Source organism: Ailuropoda melanoleuca, chromosome 16 (assembly GCF_002007445.2).
Source record: "Ailuropoda melanoleuca isolate Jingjing chromosome 16, ASM200744v2, whole genome shotgun sequence".
Lineage (NCBI taxonomy): Eukaryota > Metazoa > Chordata > Mammalia > Carnivora > Ursidae > Ailuropoda > Ailuropoda melanoleuca.
In genome coordinates this window covers 78,346,838-78,362,479 of record NC_048233.1, presented here as the reverse complement: position 1 = coordinate 78,362,479, position 15,642 = coordinate 78,346,838, and the positions used below count along the sequence as shown (strand labels likewise).

The window sequence follows — 15,642 nt, the reverse complement described above, 5'->3', positions numbered from 1 at the left end:
AAAGAGAGAGTGAGGGGAGAGACAGACACAGAGAATGTGGAGAGAGAGAAGTACAGAGAGTGAGGGGCCAGTGGGGAGCAGGGGGATGGGAGGAGGGAGGGAGCTGGAGGACCCTGTGTCAGTGCTTGTGTTCAGTCTTTGGAAGAGCACCAGGGAAAACCCAGCAGGAATTTACAACTACAACAACAAGCTATTTGAGGTTTTTTTTTTTTTTTTTTGCAGATGCTGTAAAAAAAACCTCACCAACCCTCCAGGGAAATTTGAGGTAAGTTATCCAAAAAATTGTAAGATTGTAGAGCAGTTAATAATTCATTCGTCCACACATTTCTTCATTTCTTCAGGCACTTGCCCACTGGGGCTGTTCAGCCCGTCCTTATTTCCTACCCTGATGCCAAGCAGCGTGGTGGGCACGGGATCAAAGGGGGAACAAGGCCGAGTGGGCTCCGGGCGGGTGGAGACAGTGAGGGGGCAGAGTCATCAGCACTCTCTAAGGAGGGCGCACACAAGGTGTTTGGAGGGCCTAATGCAGGCAGTGGATTGAGTACAGCCAGGGCGTCAGGGCGGAGCTCCGAGAGCGCCTGCGGGGCTGGTGGGGCCAATGCTGGGGGAAGGCTCTGTGCAGAGGAATCACCGGGAGACGAGAAGGAGCACAGCCCCTCTGAGGAACCGGAACGCCCCTCATCTGTGCTTTCTGTCCCCCCCCGCCCCCCCCCCCCGCGTCAGCTCTGGGAGGGGACCCAGGCAGAGGCACCGAGACACACTTGCCCAGGTCTCAGAGAGTGGATGACGGCAGATTGGCGCCTGGGACTATCCTCCAGGTCTTTCGACAACTTGGGGGCCAGGTATTTTTTTAGGGGATGACTTCCTGTTTCCCCCTGCCTGGCCCTTGAACTATTATCCTTCAAGATATATGCCAGGTTCCCCTAGACAGAGGCTGGGAGTTCTGGTCCTCTCGCACTGCGCTTGTAGGAGGTCGAGGCACATGGGCCGAGGGATCCCTTGGGAAGACCGTCCCCAAAGCCAGGAAGACACAGCATGGCAGGACCTAGATGTGACGTCTGCCTTTCTCAGCTGGCACCCCTCTGTCTGAACTCCAGGCAGTTGGAAGCTAGCAGGGCTTGATGCAGGCGGTGCCGCTATTGTGAATTATTGCCCACATGCTTAGAAATGTTGTGAGCAATGTTGGAGACAATTACAAAGGAAACTTTAAATCAAGTTGACCATGAAGGAGATTCAGAGACCTTGGGCTGGCTAGTTATAGAGAGATTGCAAGAGTCTCAAGCAATGGTCATTGATTTATTCACTCCACAAATTTTTTGTTCCGTGCCTACTCTGTGCCTGGGCTGTCTGAGGGGCTGGAGACACTGAGAGGAGCCTGACACCGTCATCCCTGCCTTCATGGAGCAACGGAGAGCCTTCCCTTCCCATTGAATAGGTGGGGAAATGAAGGTCTGTGGAGGGTGATGATTTATACACAGTCGGACGGAGGGAGGGAATGGCAGAGATGGACTAGAACTCCTGCTTCCCACCGCCAGGCCAGAGCATGTCTCATGGCTCCAGGTTTAGAAAAGACGGAATGTCTTTCATTAAGAATGTGAAGAGCATGGGGCGTCTGGGTGGCTCAGTCGGTGAAGCGTCTGCCTTTGGCTCAGGTCATGATCCCAGAGTCCTGGGACTGACCCCCGCGTCAGGCCCCCTGCTCAGTGGAGAGCCTGCTTCTCTCTCTTCCTCTGCCCCCCACTTCGTGTTCTCTCTCTTTCTAGCTCAAATAAATAAATAAATAAATAAAATGTTTTTAAAAAAATCTTAAAAAAAAATATAAAGAGCACCGGGAGAGGGTCAGAGCGGTGGGGGCCGGCCAGGCAGGGGGAGGATACGGAGGTGCTCGACAGTGATTATCTACATTTTTGTTACTACACCTTTTATTTTAGATTTACACAAAAATTGCTAATCTAATACAGAGTTCCCCAATATTCCACATCTAGTTTCCTTTATTATTACCATCTTACATTAGCGTGACACCTTTGTCTCCATTAATGAGCCAGTATGATACATTACTATTAGCTAAGTCCATATTGTGTTCAGACTCCTTCACTTTTTACCTAATGTCCTTTCTCTGTTCTGAGGCTCCCATCCAGGATACCTCACTGCATTTAGCCGTCATGTCTCCGGAGGCTCCTCTTGGCCGTGACAGTTCCTCAGACTTCGTTTTTGATAACCCTGACAGTTTTGAGGAACGCCGATCCAATATTTTGTTCCAGGTACTTTTTTTTTTTAAAGATTTTATTTATTTATTCGACAGAGATAGAGACAGCCAGTGAGAGAGGGAACACAAGCAGGGGGAGTGGGAGAGGAAGAAGCAGGCTCATAGCGGAGGAGCCTGATGTGGGGCTCGATCCCATATCGCCGGGATCACGCCCTGAGCCGAAGGCAGATGCTTAAACCGCTGTGCCACCCAGGCGCCCCCCAGGTACTTTTAAAAAGAATATATTTTTATTTCCATATACCAGGCACACGCTGGATGATAAGGATAGAGCAATAAATAATGTACGAGGGATTCCGGCTCTGTAGGAGCTTAAAGATGAATAATAGCATTGTGGCAAGGGACAGACAGGATGTTGTGGGGGTGCACAGCCACTTTCGGGTGCACATCGCAGAGTGATCACAGGCAGGGTGGATGTACTGGCTGAAGTCACAGGTTTATCGCTGGGTCTATTAGACTTTAAGTGTCTGGTGTTGTCTCCCACCTCCAAAGTCACCCCAGGACTTATTTTCTTGCCTGAATGGCTGCAAACCTGGCGATATGAGAGAGAGACAATATTTGTGTTCAATGGATATCTTGCCCTATGTCGTTTTGTACTTTATTATTTAGCCATATGGTCCATGTCTTGCCTACTCAAGGCTGCCTCCTGCGTGGACAGAGGATAATCAGAAATGGATTCCCCAAACCTGCTTGAACTACCTTACTTGGCCAGCATGCTCTTCCTCCTCTTCACATCCTCCTGAGCACTGGCACTTGGCCTCGTGGTAATAATTCTGTGGGCTGGTCTGTCTCCTCTGCCCCATGGGGAGCTGCTCTAAGTCAGGGGCCATGTTTACATATCTCTGTAGGACCAGTGCCTGGAACGTGGCAGGTGCTCAAAGGGTATTTGTTGAAACGATTGAACAACTGGATAAAGAAAGGGCAGGAGGAAAGGTGAGAAGAACTGATTTTTGCTTGATCAGTTAATGGTTTTTAAAAGAGCCCAGAAAGATGAAGTTAAAGACTGGTACCAGAAGAGATGGGCTGGGATTGATGAGCGTTAAGATTCCTAACCACTGACTCAGACCAAATAGCACGGTCCTCTTAGAGTTGTGGCTTGGGAACCACAGAGTCAGAATCCAGGGGGCACTTCTGATATTCTTGTAAGTAGGACCCCTCGAGTTATAGCACTGAAACTCTTTGCTCAGTGTTTGTGCTGGGAACTGTCTTCAAGTCTCTTTGGTTGGATGATGTTGTGCAAGGCTGGTTGGCTTCCTGGGGAAGTTATCAGTGAGCCAACTGGAGCCGGCACTGAGTCAAACAGGTTCTGGGAATCTATGCCTGGACATCCACTGTTCATGGAGGAAGGGTTCATGATGGTGGGGATGTACCGATTGAATGAACAATCAAATCTTGGACTTCCCCTTTATAAAAATACTCAGGGAAAACTTCTCTTCCGGTCTCTGAGAAAATCTGGGCCAGATTTAAGGGCATCAAAGATTTGGCAAATTTTCTTCTGGGTCTGGAATATGTCCATAAGTTCAAGAAATCTTCCTGTCTGATGGGGATGAAGTGGCCTCTGGTCACAAGAGTGACCCAGACTTCACTCTAGATGGGTTGGGTCCAGTTTGGCAGAGAAAGGAGTTTGGTAGCAGGGACAACAGTGACCCAGAGTTTGGGGACTGTCATGCCAAGGTGCCAGGATTGAAAAGCATGGATATAACCCTTGCCCTTAGGAAAAAAGATTGCACCAATATGGTGGTTAATTGGTTTCCGGGATGAAACCTGGAAGCCCCTGAGTATCCTTGGGATCCAGCTGGCTGCAAGCTCCGTACTGGGAGTGCTGTTAGGCTGTCAGGCCCCTGGAAGGTGGTGGTTATTTAATGTGCCAATAAGCTATTTTTATGTTTGGGAAAAGCAACACCAAAGGAATGACTAAAGATAGATGTGGCAGGCTGGAGAAGGAAGTGGTTTCCACTCTGATAGTGGCAGGAGACCAGGCAGCTCAACCTGCTGGCGTGGAAAACATGGCATAGTTGAGCTGGAGAAGAGTGCTCCTACCTTCCCATTTCACTAGCGAAGGAAATGAGGCCTTGTGGGGGGGGGTGGGGAGGTAATTGACTTTCCTACTCTCATTGCTAAGTGGTGGCTGAGTTGGTTGTCTTAGTTCTCTTGATTCCCAGACCTGCTTGCTTTCCATGTCACCACGTTGTCTCCTTTCTACACCGCAGATGGCTTTGGAAGGGATACTTATCAGAGTAGACAGGCAATCGAATGTAGTATTGACACGTCCAACTTGTGTTAGTGATAGCTTAACTTGTTTTCTTCAAAACCATGATGTTTGTCTCTGTTGTCCATTCTGTTGAGAGCACAGTTAGACAGGTGTAGTCTGAATCCCAAATCTTCTCTTGTTCGTGTCATCAAGACCAGTGCTTCTTAAACTTTAGTGGGCAGAAGAATCATTGGGGGATGTTGTTAAAACACAGATTCTTTTTTTTTATAATAATATTTTTTATTATATTATGTTAGTCACCACACAGTACATCCCTAGTTTTTGACGTAAAATTCCATGGTTCATTACTTGCGTATAACACCCAGTGCACCATGTAATATGTGCCCTCCTTAATACCCATCACCAGCATCCCATTCCCCCACCCCCCTCCCCTCTGAAGCCCTCAGTTTGTTTCCCAGAGTCCATAGTCTTTCATGGTTCATTCCCCCTTCTGTTTACCCCCCTTTCTTCTTCCCTTTCTTCTCCTACCGATCTTCCTACCTCTTATGTTCCCTAAATGAGTGAAACCATATGATAATTGTCTTTCTCTGCTTTACTTATTTCGCTTAGCATTATCTCCTCCAGTCCCGTCCATGTTGCAGCAAATGTTGAGAAATCGTTCTTTTTGATGGCTAATATTCCATTGTATATATGGACCACATCTTCTTAATCCAGTCATCTGTTGAAGGGCATCTTGGCTCCTTCCACGATTTAGCTATTGTGGACAATGCTGCTATGAACATTGGGGTGCATATGGCCCTTCTCTTCACTACATCTGTCTTTGAGGTAAATACCCAGTAGTGCAATTGCTGGATCATAGGGTAGCTCAATTTTTAAGTTTTTAAGGGACTTCCACACTGTCTTCCAGAGTGGCTGTACCAACTTGCATTCCCACCAACAATGTAGGAGGGATCCCCTTTCTCCACATCCTCTCCAGCAATTGTTGTTTCCTGCCTTGTCAATTTTTGCCATTCTAACTGGTGTAAGGTGGTATCTCCATGTGGTTTTGATGTGAATTTCCCTGATGGCTAATGATTTTGAACAATTTTTCATGTGTCTGTTAGCCATTTGTATGTCTTCACTGGAAAAGTGTCTGTTCATGTCTTCTGCCCATTTTTTGATTTGTTTATTTGTTTCTTGTAAAACACAGATTCTGATTCAGTAGGTTAGGGTGTGTCCCAAGAATCTTGTTTCTGAAAGACCTCTGGCAAGATGCTGTTGGTCTAAGGGACAAACTCAGAGGAGCAAAGCTCTGGGGCACCATACTCATCAATGGACTCTATAAAATGGGATGATAAAAGTAGTTACCACATAGGACTGTTTTGATGGTTCCACGAGGTAATGTCTACAAGGGCCTTGCATGGTCTCTGGCACATAGGAGGCAATTAATATTGTTTTAGCCCATTCAGGTTGTTGTAACAAAAAAAAATCATAAGATGGATGGTCTATAAACAACATTTATTTCTTACAGGTCTGGAGGCTGAGAAGTCCAATATCATGGTCCTGGTAGATTCAATGCCTGTTGAGAACCCAATCTTCATCAACAGCCATCTTCTCCCTGTGTCCTCACATGGTGGAGAGGCAAGGGAGCTCCCTGAGGTCTCTTTATCAGGGCACTGATCTCATTCATGAGGGTTCCACCCTCATGACTAATCACCTCCCAAAGACCTCACCTCTAAACACCATCACGTTGGGGGTTAGATTTCAACAGGTGAATTTTTGGGAGACACATTCAATCTGTGGCAAATAGGTGTTAATTTTATTCCATCTTCCTTTTTCACATTTCTTATTACAAAAACCAAAGTGATGTGATGACTTTTCCACTACAGAAGGCTTGGAGGGTCTGTGCATCAAGAAAGAGAACATAAGGAAGAAGGGAGTGTTTAACTCCAGGACTGTGGCCATTGGTAATTTTTCTTCTTGTATTTAAAATACTTTTAGCTTGGTGGTAAACAGCAAAATAAAACTGGAGACTTTTGACAGAAGTTTGCATATAAAATTAATCTGGTCAGAAGTCTGTTGGAAAAGAAAGATTAAAAATAATATACCGTATATGTATTTTTTACATTTAAAATTCACTATCTCGATAGTCTTTTAAGTTTGTGTGAGCCTCAGCTTCTCTGTCTGGGAATGTAGAAAAGGCAGTCTGATATAATTCCACACCAGTGGTCCAGAGGCACCATTCTGTTCTCAGTGCTATTCCTTGGAAAGTCACTCCACAAGCCTAATATCAGCTTCCCCATCTGTAACATGAGAAGACTGAATGAGGTCAGGGCAACCATCCCCTTCCCACCATCATAGATGGCCTTTCTTGCTTGATTGTGGCCCTAGCCAGCACTCTGGGCAGCTGAAGCAGCAAATGGGATTTTGAATTATCATCTCCAAGAACCGACATTCCAGGATTCTAAGAATTGCTAATGGTGGGAGATTTCAGACCTTAGATTTGAAGATGACCCTTGAAGGATGACCAGGATTTTGGCAACTTGACTGTGGAATGGGGTTTGTAGGAAGATATCCAGATTGATAGGACAGTATGAGCAGAAGCAAGATGGCAGGGAAAGGCATGGGTTGTTTGAGGAACAGGTCTAACCAGCTTGTGTGTAGGGAATACATATAAGGGATTGTGAGATTCATTCATTCATTCAACAAATACTTACCGAACACTTACTATATGCCAGTCACTTTGCTAGGCACTGGGATTATAGGGGAGGATGAGATAGGCATGGTTCTTCCTCTTGGTAAGTTACCATTTTTGTGGGGGAAGTTAGACAATAAACAGGTGCATAGGCAAAACATTAAATGACAAATTATAAAAAATGTTCTGAAGGATATAACATTTCAGATAGAAAATGATCTTGAGGACCATTTCAGACAGGGTGCTCATGGAAGGCCTTTTTGGAAAGTGACCTTTCCGTTGACAACTGACAGATGAGAGTGAGCCCGCCATGTGAAGGGCTGGCTGAGACAGTTCTGGATGCAGGGACAGCAGGTGCAGAGACTCTGAAGCAGGAAAGATCGGAAAGATCTCAGTGGGTTGCCGGAGCTATTGTCAGGGCTCCTGGAAGACTAGTGGGCAGGAAGCCAGGGAAGAGGTGGTATGAGACAAAGGTAGAGAGACAGGCAGGGGCCAGCTCATGTAGGGCTCTGAAAGCCATGGCAAGGAGTGTGACTTTATTCTAAGTACAATGAGAAATCATCAGAAAAATGACATAATCCAATTTGCATAAAATTACCCCTCAGGCTGCTGCACAGAGAATGAATTGAAGGGGAGCAAGAGGGGAAGCAGAGAGGCCAGTTAAGAAACCACTTCAGAGGCCAAGTTTTGAGATGATGGTGGGTCGCACAAGGGTGGGGACTGAGAAGGGAGACATGTTTGAGCCATATTTTGGATGCGGGATGAATAGGACTTCTGATGTCTGGCCTGGTTGTGGGTGAGTGGATTAGGAGGAGTGAGAAGGAGAAAGAGAGAGAGAGAGAGAGAGAGAGAGAGAATTATTCCAAATTTCTGACTTGAGTAACTTAGAAGGGGGTGGTTCCAATTACTGAGGTAGGGAAGGCTGGAGAAAGGATAGTTTAGTGTTTGGTCTGTGTGTGTGTGTGTGTGTGTGTGTGTGAGAGAGAGAGAGAGAGAGAGAGAGAGAGAGAGCCAAAGAGAAAGAGAATCAAGATTTCTGCTTTCACGGTGTCATACCTGAGATGTTAATAAGATGTCCAAGTGAAGATGTCAAGAAGGCAGCTTGGTGTGCAAATCCAGAACTCTGAGGAGAGGTTGGGCTGGTGATAAGATCTGAGCATGGCCAAGATGGAACACTGAAGGAAGCTGCTGGCAGGTCAGACAGGAGGAGACCAGAGCATTGTCCCCTGGATTGGTGACATGGAGGTCAGTGGAGACATGGACTAGTCAATATGGGTTGTATTGGTAGAAGACAGAAAGTTGAAGAGAGGATGGAGGTGGGGCATTGGAGAATGCTTACAGAAACCATACTTTTCAAAAGCTTTGTTGGGAAGGTGAGCCGAGAATTGGGCATTAGCTAGAGGAGGAGGCGGGAGGAAGAGAAAGACTTAAAACAATCAGAGCTTCAGGGCCATGTTTGTGGGCTGGCAATGATCTGAGAAAAACCCAAACTATGAGTGAGAGCAAAAGCAAGCCACAAAGAGGATGGTGCTTCCACGGAGAGGGGATGATTGGAGAAGAAAAGCCAAGAAGATCAGAGAGGATGTGAGCTGGAACGTGCGTGGAAGGACCAGCCTGATAAGAGAGAAAACATTCCTTCCTGACATTAGGAAGGAAGTCAGAGAGGATGAATGAAGAAGCAGGTAAGTTGCTGGATTCTGGTGGTGGAAAGGTGAGGGAATCCTGGTTTTGTGACTTCTAATTTTTTAGTGAATTATAAGATGAGGTCGTCAGCTGTGCATGAGGTGGGGGAGGGTATATCAAGTTTTGAGGGCATAAAGTATTATCTTGGGCAATAAAAAAGCAACATTTCCAGGGAAACATACATCTCTGATTCTCCACTTTGAGATTTGGGTCCATTGAATGTAAAGCAAAATCCCTTAGCCAGGCTGTGTGATTTTCCCTGGCAGCATTTGGCTGCCTTGGTTTTAGGCCCAGAGAATGTGCTCAGTAGATGTTGGAATTTTGCAAGGAGATTGTGCCAGAGAAGAGAGAGACAAGGGTGGCTGGGTTGTTTGCAGGAAAGTGGTTATTAAAGACAATGGAATTTAATTTATGTAAGAAAGGAAACAAGGATGGGAGTTGCCGATTGGTGGACATGGGCTGGGATCAATGGGTTGGTGCGCAGGATATGGGACAAGAAAAGTGGGATGGGGGTGCTGAGCGAGTGGGCTGGAAGCACAGAAAGTAGAGGTCAAAGAGCAGGGTTTCAACACAGAGATTTCTGGTAATGACCTGGTCTACAGTGTGGCTGTCGAGTGGGCGGCTGCAAGAGAGCAGGGGTGGGGTGGGGGGAGGGAAGATTGTTGGGGTGAAGAACATCAAAGAACCTAGAGGCCAGGCTGCTGGGAGAGTTGCATGTGTAGATATTGAAGTTTTGGAATTACAGTAGGAAGAGGACGGTGAATAGGATTGTAACCAAGAGCTCAAGTCTGTGGTGAAGGAAGGGTGATGACGAGAAGACGGTAGCATGACCCCAGTGGGGAGGAAGGCACAAATATGAGTGGAAGTAGGGCCATAGCCAGCCAGTACGATGCTTTCGTGCAAATTAGGAAAAAAAGTCTCTCTTCCAGGGGAAGCAGCCCCACCCCCAGGATTCACAGCTCGGGGAGTGTAGACTGGATTTTACTTACCCCTCAGGTGGGCATTCTTGGCCAGGACACACCTACCTGTAGACCTGTACAACCCTGCCCGGTAGCCCTGGTTGACTAGCATGAAAGGAATCAGCTTTTTGCAGAAGAAATGTCCCGACAGAGGCAATGGGAGCAAAGGTCGACCCCTCATTTTACAGACAGGGAAACTGAGGGCTCAGAGGAGGGAAATAGCTCAAACACATAGGAGGTTGGTGGCAGAATTGGAGCAAAACTTGTTTTCCTGACTCTCAGCCCTTTGTGCCACACCCTACCATGGAAATGATGTTCTAGCAAACACTCTAAATTGCAAATTCAAAAACATGTTGTCCCTCAAAGTGGCTTCTGTGGGAGGTGACAGACTTCTTTCTAGTGATGCTGCCATTGTTCCAACCATTTCTGGAAACTCCGTCAGAGAAATGATCTTCAGAGCCAAGCTTCTGAGTCACAGAGACGGCCCACTGCACCGTAGAGCCTTATTTAATACAAAAGGCGTGGGACCTTTTCCTTGTCTGGTGCTGGGTCTGAGACCCCAAGATGCAGCCTGGAAACATGGCCTCTCTTCACTTTCTTTCAATATGTATTTATTGTGCACTCAGTATGTTCCAGGTCCATGAGATCCCCATCTAAGTGTGTGTGTGTGTGTGTGTGTGTGTGTGTGTGTGTGTGTGTGGCCAGACATTGCCGTGAGGTATGTTCAGCCTAAACAGGGTTTGTTTTGCAAGGCTGGCATGCATGAGGCTTGCATCCTTCTGGCATCTAAGATGCAAACAACAGAACCTCGCCCAGCTATTTATGTAGAAAATGAATGCAATCAAGAAGACGTGTTAGGTAATTTGCAGAATCTCTGGAGAATTAGGCTTCAGGAAGGAGCCTTCCTTGAATTATTTGGTTCCAATGGGGCGCACACACGGCTTGCACCGTGAAGTTATGCCTGGGACTGGCACTTCCATCACCACTGACTCCCAGACCTCGACGATTTTCTGCCATTCCCCCACCTCAGCCAGAAGACAGACTCCACACAGCTCCTGGGTCCTCGGGTCATTCTCCAAAGCGAATAATCACACATGCAGGATTGGTGGAGACCTGGGCACCTGCTGACAGAGCCGCAAAGGGGGCCAGGAAAAGTGGAATCAGATTATGGGAAGATTCCCAAACATAGGGAGTTTGTGCAAAAGAACGGTGAGTGTTGCAGACATGACAAAGGTTGCGTACTAGACTATAGGCTTCCTTGGGTCATTATACTTAGAATTTGGGAAAGCTGCCCCGAGGTGCACAGTGGTGACTGGGCCATTGTCCCTCCTGGTCCAATGGCCCAGCTTCACGAGAGTGATCACCAGCTCAGAGATCACAATACTAACTTTTTGTGCTAAAAATTTAGAGTTCCCTTTGAAATGATGTAGTTTAAAGGGAAACAGGAAGCTGTATCTCCAGTTCTGTGAATTGGTGGTTGTCAAGGTCAAATCCTCCTGCCAGCAGAACTGTGTTCATGGGGAAAGCCAAGACAGTCCACCTGGAAATGCTAATCCTCAATGATCCAGAATTCCTTCTCTCTAGTCTCTCTACTAAACAGGATGACCCAGCGGCTCCCTGTGCGTGCCGAGAAAGATCCATCCGGCCAACATCAGTGGAGGGCTCACCAGGTGTCAGGTACTGGGCTTGAGCCTGGGCCAAGGGAGCTAGGGCTCACTTAGAGATGAATAAGATAAGGACTCTGTTTACGGGACACACAGTCTAGAGTTAGAGACAGACGGGCTTAGCTTAACTGTGTGTCCATGGGGTACAGGGAGTAGGAGAAAAGGGGTGTGGGGTCTTACAATCCTGGAATCAAGTCTTGGGCCTTGTAAATTCACTTTCCCTTCTGCAAAGTGGAGATAATGGCTTAGCTCATGTGCTTGCCTGAAGGAGTAGATAGTATAAAGTGGGGAAGCCAGGGCCTGGCACATAGTAGGCACTCAGCAAGCGTAGTTCTCCCCAGTGCCCCCACACCCCTCCTTTCCTCCTTTCAGTAGGAAGTGTGATGGGATCATAGAGAAGGTGGTGGTGGTTCTTGATGGGTTCGGGCCGGGCTCCTAAAGATGGGTTCTTTAGGCGGAGGGCGAGGAAGACGCTTTGGGCACTGGAAGCGGCACCGCTGAAGCTATGGAATGCTGTGTTTGGGGACTGGTAGATTGAACATCTGCTTGGAGGTGTGAGTGGGAGAGCAGCCTGGCTGGAGGGGAAGTCAGGGGCTCTGTGAGTCACCCTGGGGGTCTGGATGTTCTCCTGGAAACCTGGGTGGTCAGTGAGGGGATTTAAAGCAGAGGACCATTCCCAGAAGGCCAGAGCAGCTGCTCTTTGGCTGGTGAAAATCTTTCTCTTTTATTTAGCCTTGTCCCAGACTTGGGGAGTTCTCCACATCTCTGCTTTGAGATAAGGACCGAGGAAGTGGACTGTTTCTTGGCCCCCGTTAAGCCTGGGGATACGTAACGTTCGATGTCTTGGAGAGCGTCTTATTGCCATTACTGTTTCAAGAACTAATAACACTGCTATTTGTTACACATCTACCACTCTCAACACAATGGTAGGTATTTTACAGAACGAATCCCAAATCCTTGAAAGAACTTTGTAAAGGCAGATACTATCATTTCTGTTTTGCAGAAGGGGAAACCGAAGCTCAGAAATGTGAGGCAATTTGCTCAAAGTCACATAACCAGTCCATGGCCCTGCCAGGGTTCAAAGCTGTGTGGGCCCAGCTGGAAAGTCCGTGGTGGTTTCACTACGCCATGCTCTGAGTGTCACTGGCACGAAAACTTGCAACATGAAAACTCAGTGTCTGTATCCGTGTCTCAGTATTTACCTAGTATCTCAAATTCTTTTGCATTCTGTTCCCCAAATCTCTGCGAATTCAGGTGCATTTCCCTTTCTGGATGGGGAAGATGCAGTGTGGTTAACTGTTGCCATCAAGGGTGTCCTAGAGGGAGGGTGTCCTGCCCTTTACCTCAGCCATGGGCAGACCCAGAACTGGTTCCACGACAAGGAAGTTTGGGGAGCAACACACAGGGTGTGATAGATTCCCTAGGCTTTGGTCTCTCCCTGCCTATACACCTCACAGAGACCTGAGCTCAAATATCAACTTTGTCCTCACTAGCCTCGGAGGGCCTTGGGGGAGTTATGAACACCCTGAGCCTCGGGTGTTGGCCAGAGGGGATGGTTACTGTACCTGCCTGCAGGTTGTTGTGAGGATAGAACAAGATTCCTGTAAAATTCCTGGCACACGAATGCTTACCAGTTATCTTCTTTAAGTTTCTCTTGCCTTTAAGTCACATTTGATGGTCATTTTGAGTATTTATCCCCAGTCTCATCTTGGAGAAGAGAGACTGGAATTAGATTGTAAGGCTAGTTGGCCATGGCAGGGAAGAGGTGGAGGAAGGGAAGAAAGAACAAAGAAGGGGTGTCAGAGGCAAAGTTCAGCACCTTGGTAACTTTTTCAGGATCCAAGCCAGGTCTGCCCACGAAGGCGGTAGCAGATGGGCCTGGGTGGGCCCCCTTTGCTGCGGACCATGTCCGTAAAAGGTTGGATGAAATCTTCATCAAGCCATAAATATGTTTTGGACTCTAAACACAGCCTTTCCTTAAAGGGCAAAATGCTCTTAAGTGGGGAGGTGACTTTATTTGGGTTTCCCTGGGGTGGGCAGCAGTTCACAGAAGGCTCCTGGCAGGAAGCAGCCCTGGTGGCTCCTGGCCAGGCCAGTGGAGACCTCTGACCTCCTCTCTGGCCCTCAGGAACTTCTGCTTCCCCGGGAGGAGGAAGGTGGCAGGGAGGAGGGTAAAGCACAGGGAGGAGCATTTGGAAAAAAAGGAGCTTTCCGGAAAACAACTGGCTGTGAGGGAACCAAGGTGAGTGGGAGGACCCCAACTGATTGTTGGTCTTAAGGGGCTCCTTGGTGGTTTTGGTTGTTGTTGTTTGTTTCCCTTGTTTGTTTGGGACCCTTAGTTCTTGAACACATCTTGAAGTCACCGAGTGGTGAAGGCTCATGGCGCTATCTCTCCATTTTGCTATAGGTAACAAAGGTCTGGAAAGGGGAAGTGAGTTCCCAGAGCCAACTGGACTCTGCACCACCTCTTCCCTGCTCTCCTGTGCTCTTTGGTGATCTAATTCTTCTAGAACAGTGGGGGGAGGTTACGTTGTTTAAGAACGACAGCAGTGGCTAAAGTTAATTGAGCACTTTTTGAGCTAGACATTTTCTGGGCTGGAGTATTTCATGGGCTCAACCTCATTTAATACCAGGAAATGGAGGTGCTCTTGTGGTCAGCTCCATTTTCCAGATGAGAAAATTGAGATCCAGAAGAATGAAATGACCTGGAGAATGGGAAGTGATAGCTGGCAAGGGAGGATTGGGATTTAAGTCTGTGTGGATGGACTCCAGGGCTGAGAGTTTCTCCGCCCTGGTGCGCCATGGCTGGGTGGAGGCTACTGTGTTTTACTCACCCCCTTGTCTTCTGCAAGGCTTGGTATGCAGAGGTCAAATTGCCCAGTAAGCTATTTTTATGTAAGAGATGGTGAAATTTTTTTCTCATTTTACCTTTCTGGTGGGTCTTGGTGCAGAGATGACGCGTTAGGTACTCAAGATTGATTAGCTCAAAATTGATTTTCATGGGGAAGAAGGGACTGGTTTACAGAGACAAGGCATTAAGGTGCACATATGAGATCTATCGTCTCTTTGGGATTAAAAAAAAATACGGCAAGAGAGTGCCTAATGTTGTCTCACATTTATCCAGCACACTGAAGATAGGTAGCATGCATTTGAACTCACCGTGCTGGGTGCTTCTGTGTGTTATGTCAGTATCATGGCAGCAATCTTGGGGGAGGGTGCTATACCATTATTTACAGATGAAATTTAGAGTTACGCTAACTTTCCTAGGGCAACACTAAAAATGCAAGGGTCGGGTTAGGGACCTAGAAGAGTCAGAACGCTAAGTCCACTATGCCGAGTTACCCTCCAGGTGTTGGAAAAATCATTTAAAAGGAGGGGTACCAGATTGACATTCCATTCCTCCTGCTCAGGTGAGACCTGAGCAGAGGAAGGGGAGGGGGTCATTTATTTGTTTTTCCTCGGAAGAGTGGAGAACAAATCCAAGCTAGAGGTAGGGAGTGAACTCAGCGGTTGACTTTGGATGGGCCCCACATCCCGCATGGATCAAGGGGCTTGGGCCACTGGGCTGAAGGGTATGAACACCAACCACTCCTTTGTGCTCGGAAATATTTGGATTCCCAAGCAGACCGTGCTGAATGAGAACGAATTCCTAGATTACCTCATTTACCGAAAAATTAAGCTGAAACAACCTAACTCCCCACCAGACTTCCGGACTGCCTTGCAGCGGCAGACAAGAACAACCTGGGCTCTTGTTTCCCTACTGCAAGGACAGGGGCTGGTGCGAGCACTTGGGGACCCCTCCCCAACGTGAGTTCACTCCCTAGGATCTAGCTTTCCAAGCTGGGACCCATCAAAATGGGAAATGAAGTGTTTCTCTTCTGTTCTCACTTTCCCACTTCCCCACTGTTCTTTGTCCTTTGGGGCAGGACTGATGGGGCTTTTCGCTGGGGTGGCGTGGGAAAGCCTGCCGATCAGCAGCTCCTGATGACACAGGCCTTCAAAACACCAAGAAGCAAGGTTCCAGTCTGTGAGCTGTAGGCCAGGGGGCTTGGGGTGCTCGGCGGGGGTGCTGGGGGGGTCCTGAGGGTGTGGCTGCAGCTCTAGGAGGTCCCCAGAAGGGTTTGGACCTGCGAGGAATATGCTACGAATGGACAGTTGTTCTAAGCGCAGGGTCCTCTTATGGCAGG

The 15,642-nt window shown here is 47.6% G+C and overlaps 1 long non-coding RNA gene across 1 annotated transcript; it reads left to right on the top strand.

Moving 5' to 3' along the window:
* Window positions 1-973: 973 nt before the first annotated feature.
* Window positions 974-6,400, top strand: LOC117796652. The gene is made up of 3 exons (XR_004621217.1): window positions 974-1,435; window positions 2,127-2,261; window positions 5,986-6,400. It is a non-coding gene; the product is annotated as an uncharacterized LOC117796652 (long non-coding RNA).
* The last annotated feature ends 9,242 nt before the right edge of the window (window positions 6,401-15,642 follow it).